Genomic DNA, 6350 nt, shown 5'->3' on the forward strand with positions numbered 1-6350 from the left:
ACCTCTGCTGTTTATGTACAGGTTGTAAATCGCACATGACACACTTCTTTCTGTCCTTTCCTCTCTGTCCCTGTACCCTACCCAAGGGATCAACAGAGATGTGTACTACCCTTCTCACGTAAGTTTCTCAGCCTGACCCTTACCCTATGTCAACTTTTGCCTCCTTCTGCGCCTCCTTTGGTCATCATACATAATTGGAGTTCACCTGGACAAAGATGCCACACTTCCCCCATGAGAGCACCTCGTATCTGGTTAGAGACAACACTGGCGCTCATTAGGAAAATAGGTTATGCTAATCATTAGGGTTTTCTAAAACACTTTTCCACCACTCTTCTCATGAAGGAGACTCTAGTCTTAAAGATGTTAGTCCTGAAAAGCAAGCATTTTATTTTCCTTAGGCAGATATTATGAACAAAATTCCACTAGAACTTTTTTGAAGGAGTCTGTTAGGTCTCACTTTAAATAGTTGTAATCTCCTGAGCACAATGTAAAGCATATCCAAACTTATAAATGCACACATAATTTCCTTTACTCAAAGGAAAAATGAACAATCTCATTGATCGCCAAGAATCCTCTCAACCCTAAAGTTCTGATTGTGTGTGAGGTTGCACACGTGAACATTATGAAAGCATCCAAATGTCAAATTTATTCATTTTCCAGGGATTTGGTCAAAGTACAAAACTATAGTCCAGAGGAGCATCTTTCTTACCTCCCCCTCAACCCTCACCCTTTGAGTTCCACCTAAGTCAATGAAATAGAAACAGAAGCCACAGATTAACTATGATGTGATGGAATCTCTGCTTCATTTCGTCAGCATAAGCCCTCCCTGCAAAAGTTCTTGAACACCCTTGGATGGATGGATGAAATCATGGAAGACGCAGAATAAGGAATGATCAGGTTGTATTTTTAACATATCATAAACAAGCTTTTCTAGGTTTCCTCAAGAAATGAATCATTACTTCCAGTAAATGAATTGGTATATGCCAAGCCCCTAGCAAACATCTAGCACACAGCAGGCTCTCCATAGCCTCATTATAAAGAATCACAAACAAACCATTACAAATGTACAAACAGAATGTGTCAAATAAGAAATCTTCGGCGGTCCCCACTCTCTTGACCCACCCAGAAAACACAACAAGGATGTTGTTTTGAAGTTGGCACTGGATTGAATAGGTTGGGTTAGAATTTCTAAGAAGTCAAGTATTGGGCAGGAGTCATCATTAGACTCCTCCTGCAAAGGAATGCTTGGAGAAGAGCCAGCACAGAAATCAGCGAGAGCAGGGTTAGCCCAGTGTTTCTGACCACCATGCCTGATTGCTTCTCCTACTCTCATGGAACCAGAGGGACATTTCCTCATCACTGGGAGCTGCAAGATGTCTTTCTAGGACAGAATGGATGCAGAAGTGGCTCACCAGCTAACAAGCACCATGCTGATTCAACGGAGGAGGGGAGGCAATAGGCAAAGCTTACCAGATGGATATGCAGTGAGAGAGAGGGATACAACAGAAAGAGACCAATGGCTCAGAGAATTTATGTTTGTAAACACAAAAAACCTGTAGTGGGGTCGGGGTGGGGGTGGAATAACAGTACCCACAGGTTACAGGCTGGGGTGGGGGGTGAGGCATAAACAGAGGGCAAGTGACTTCATCAAAATCCCAGGAGGGAAGGGCAGACTTTGGAAAGAACAAAGCTGCTTGTAAGAGGAAAAGGAGGGAAGGCTGACTATGGCTGTGGAGCAGAGAGAAGAGAAGGCAACTTTTTCTTCGTACTACATCTGAACTTCTGTGTACTTGAGTCTCCCACGGCCCATCCTGTGGGTCAGCCTGAATTTTCTTGAAGGCTGTCATCCTTCAAATACCTGTGGGAAGTTCTCATACCCATGCTGACCTCCATCCCTTAGTCACTGTGGGCCAGACATGACACCAAGAACACTTCTAATGGTCTCATGATTACTCATTCTGCTCGGAATGAGAACTCTCGCCCATTCACAAGTATCTTTTCTTTTTTCTGCCATCTACTGGTGGAAATGAAAATGTCATATTCTCCCACCATATTCTCTCCCAATTTGCAAATAGGTTGAAAGCTCATTTAGGTTAATATTTATTTGCTGTAGAAGAAATGTTTCCAAAAGAAAAAAATATATATTCTATCATAGTACAATTCTTCCTTCAATAAGCACTTAATGAATAATGCGAAGTTACACACACACGTGCAGTGTATGTAGTATCAAGGGTAGAGTCTTGAAACCAAATTTTGCTTGGCCCTTTACCTGCCATTTGACCTAGGCAAGCTACTTAGCCACTCTCCCTCTGTAATAATAGTAACAATAACATACTTATATATTTTTTGGTCCCTGCGCCCCCAATAACATATTTATAATGGCTAACACATACTAATCATATGATGAGCCAGTCTACCTCATTTAAGCCTCACAGCCTTCGAAGGTAGGCCTATTGTTATCTGTGTTTCTTCAGATAATACTGAAACACAAATAGTTGAATAACTTGCCTAAGGAGCAGATTTGACCATCTGGCTCCACAGCTTATAATGGCAACAATAATATCTACCTTTCAGGATTGTTCAAGGAACTAAAGATAACACATATAAAGTTGTCAACACATAGTATATTTCAGAAGATGACAGATATTGACCATTTACTGTGTGCTGGGCCCTACAAGATATTAAAATTACATCCATGGATAAGCCACAGTCCCTGCCCTCTAGGCAAGCATCATCACAATATAATGCTAAGACTGAATTCACCTACAGCTGAGTTAAGCAAAGGGAACATCTGGTTTTTTTCTTCAGAATTGTCTTCCTAGTACCAGGTCCCATAGCTGGGAGGGAGATAACAGGATTTAAAAACACAAAACAGGGATCCCTGGGTGGCGCAGCGGTTTGGCGCCTGCCTTTGGCCCAGGGCGCGATCCTGGAGACCCTGGATCGAGTCCCACGTCGGGCTTCCGGTGCATGGAGCCTGCTTCTCCCTCTGCCTGTGTCTCTGCCTCTCTCTCTCTCTGTGACTATCATAAATAAAAAAATAAAAATTAAAAAAAAATTAAAAAAAAATAAAAACACAAAACATGGGAAGCCTGAGTAGCTCAGTGGTTGAGCATCTGCCTTCAGCTCAGGGCGTGATCCCAGTCCCCTGGGATCGAGTCCCACATTGGGCTCCCTGCATGGAGCCTGCTTCTCCCTCTACCTCTGTGTATCACTCATGAATAAACAAAATCTTTAAAAATAATAATTGATAAATAAAAACACGAAAACTCAGTACAAGACTCTGTGAGGCAGATGGGATAGATGCTCTTATTTCCATATTAACAAAGGAGAGAGGGACACCTGGGTGGCTCAGCGGTTGGGCATCTGCCTTTGGCTCAAGGCGTGATCCTGGGGTCCCGGGATCAAATCCCACATCGGGCTCCCTGCATGGAACCTGCTTCCCCTTCTGTCTATATCTCTCTCTACCTTTCTTTCTGTGTCTCTCATCAGTAAATAAATAAAATCTTAAAAAAAAAATAAAGGAGAGAAATCAAAATTCAGTAACTCCTACAAGGTCACAAAGTGAGTCAACAGGTCTCTTGACTAACATTTTGCCCACCCTCCGCTGCATTCCCCCATCCTTCCGGTTTCTACCAGCTCCTAGGTGGCACCTGTAGGTCAATAGGTGGAGGGATGGCTGTGAGCAGATAAAACCTTCCAAGAATACCAACGGACATCAGGGCTCACATCCTGGAGATTACATGGTCCCACATGAGCCCATTTTCTTCCTGTCTCTCCCTCTTCCATTTGGCACAAACCAGCTCTTCACTTTAGGGTTACTGTTTAGTGTTATTTCCCAGAGATCGAGTTTCTATAGTTATTTTTAGCTGGAGTTTTAGTGCATACCTGGGACAGGTGAGGCATGAAAAGGAATGTGGGTGTGGATAACCCTTGAATCTCTAGTGCCAAGGTCTGGATCTCTTGTCATTCCAACTGAAGAGATGACTCACACCTTGATTTATTATCTGCCCTGAGGCTAGATTTCACTTTAAAAACTATGTGGATCAAAACTTTTTGTATATTCTCTAATTTTGTATTCAAGTTCTTGGAACATACTTTCTGGATGTTATTTTGATACCTGCTTTTGATAACTTGGATGCCTTCATTTTCTGTGACCAATGCCACAGCCTGTAGTTCTTTCTGGTCCCCTTTCCCAGGCTTTGGAGGAGCTGGGGTAGACAGTCTCTGATTTACCTTTTTGGATATCTGCAGGTAGGAAGCTACCCAGAAAACACTTTGGCTGTAAGCCAGATGTTTTTATAGAGTCAGCCAAGTTCTAGGATATTCAGCACATCTTTAAGGGACTAAGAGTAATTGTAAACTAGTTGAATTGAGACCCCTCCTGGCAACTGCTGGAGTATGTTCAGAGTACCCTTAAGTTCCAGAGTACATGGATTTCTGGGCCTGCTTTAAGCCTGCAATGGTCGACCCAACTAAAACCCTATCACTAGGATCCCTGGACCCCTTCATGAGGTAGAGATATTTTCATCTCACTTCAGCTCTGGACAGAGGAAGTAAAACCAGGCTAGCTAGCATCATGAAGCCATGATACAATGACTATATAACGTGGCTTCGTGACTCAGATGAGAAATAAGGGGAAAACCTTCTCTGGGCCAGCATTACATGACTATTATAAGCTACTTCCTTTATGAAGTCATGCAAGTTAGGTGTGGGAACTGTTTGCCATTGGGGGAAAGGGTGAGGTTGATTGGTTTTTCTTTTTTTGAGAGAGCAATGAGTGTGGGAGTGGTGGGGGGCAGGGAACACAGAGGTGGAGCGGGTGGTGTGCAGAGGGAGACAGAGTCTTAAAAAGGCTCACACCCCAGCGCGGAGTCCGACATGGGGCTCAATCTTACAAGATATCGTGAGATCATGACCTGAGCCAAAATCAAGAGTCAGATGCTCAACCAACCGAGCCACCAAGGTGCCCCAAAGCTCTGTTTCTTAAATCAGGAAAGCAGAACTAAGGAATTACACCAAGAAGGAAACAGAAGAAAGGCCAGTAACACCCTCCCTTCTCCTGAAACTAGAGCCTTTGGTACCTTGACTGCAAAGATAATTTATATTTCATTTAAGAGAATTATCATTTTAAGCTTCCTTAAGATTTTAAATAATCTCTACACCCAACATGGGGTTCAAACTTACAACCCTGAGATCAGGAGTTGCATGCTCTACCAACTGAGCCAGCCAGGTATCCTTCATTTTATTTTATTTTTTTTTTGTATCCTTCATTTTAAACTAGGCTTCCACCCATTCTAGCCATTTCTAAATACCTACATTCTGTCTTTTCTCTACTTTCTTTGTTTTAAGATTTTTATTTTTATTTATTCATGAGAGACACAGAGAGAGAGGCAGAGACATAGGGAGAAGCAGGCTCCCTGCAGGGAGCCCAATTCGGGGACCCAATCCCAGGACCCTGGGATCAAGACCTGAGCCAAAGGCAGACACTCAACCACTGAGCCACCCAGGTGCCCTCTACTTTCTTTGTAATCAACTCTATCTCTACCACTTCTATTCCACAAGACAGTCTTAAATCCCAAACAACACAGTAGTTTAAAAAGATGGGTCTGTACTGAATTGAATAATCTCTCCCCAAAATTCATGTCTACCTGGAACTCCAGAATGTGACCTTATTTGGAAATAGAGTCTTTGCAGATATAATTAGTTACGACGAGGTCATACTGGATTAGGATGCATCCTAAGTCCAATGACTAGAATCCTTAGAGGAAGGCTAGGTGAAGCCACAGACACATGAAGAAGTTATCTTTATGTAACTAAAGATGAAGGCAGAGGTTAGTTAAATAGCCACAAGCCAAGGAACACCAAGGATTGCTAGCAATCACCAGAAGCTAGGAAGAGGCAAGGAAGGAGACTTCTCTAGAGGTTTCAGATGGTGCCAGGCCCTGCTGACACCTTCATCTAAGACTTCTAGCTTCCAGAACCATGAGCCAATAAATTTGTTTTAAGCCACCCAATGTGTAGTACTTGGTTACGGCAGCCCTAGGAAACTCACACACACCTTGATTGGGGTTTTAGCGGCAAGATCTCGCAAGACCTTGCTCAGAGGATAAGGGAACAAGGACACATCTGATTAATGGTACAAACCCACTGGTCTGTCCTTATTCACTAACAAATGACAATTATTTATTTCTGTGCCTCCTGTCCTTCACGGTAACATCTTTACTCATCCTATGTGGGACTCTAGCTTATGGTCCGGACCTACTAATATGCTTAAAGACACATCATTCATGTCTTTGCTTAGTGTCCTATCATCCCATCCTAGCAGAGCATAATTACCTATATACTTT

The 6350-nt window shown here is 42.8% G+C and overlaps 1 long non-coding RNA gene across 1 annotated transcript; it reads right to left on the reverse strand.

Annotated features, from left to right (window-relative positions):
• Positions 1 to 361: 361 nt before the first annotated feature.
• On the reverse strand, positions 362 to 5242 carry LOC144297200 (uncharacterized). The gene is made up of 2 exons (XR_013364284.1): positions 3343 to 5242; positions 362 to 2881 (listed from the first exon to the last, which is right to left on the reverse strand). It is a non-coding gene; the product is annotated as an uncharacterized LOC144297200 (long non-coding RNA).
• Between the last annotated feature and the right edge of the window lie 1108 nt (positions 5243 to 6350).

Source organism: Canis aureus, chromosome 25 (assembly GCF_053574225.1).
Source record: "Canis aureus isolate CA01 chromosome 25, VMU_Caureus_v.1.0, whole genome shotgun sequence".
Lineage (NCBI taxonomy): Eukaryota > Metazoa > Chordata > Mammalia > Carnivora > Canidae > Canis > Canis aureus.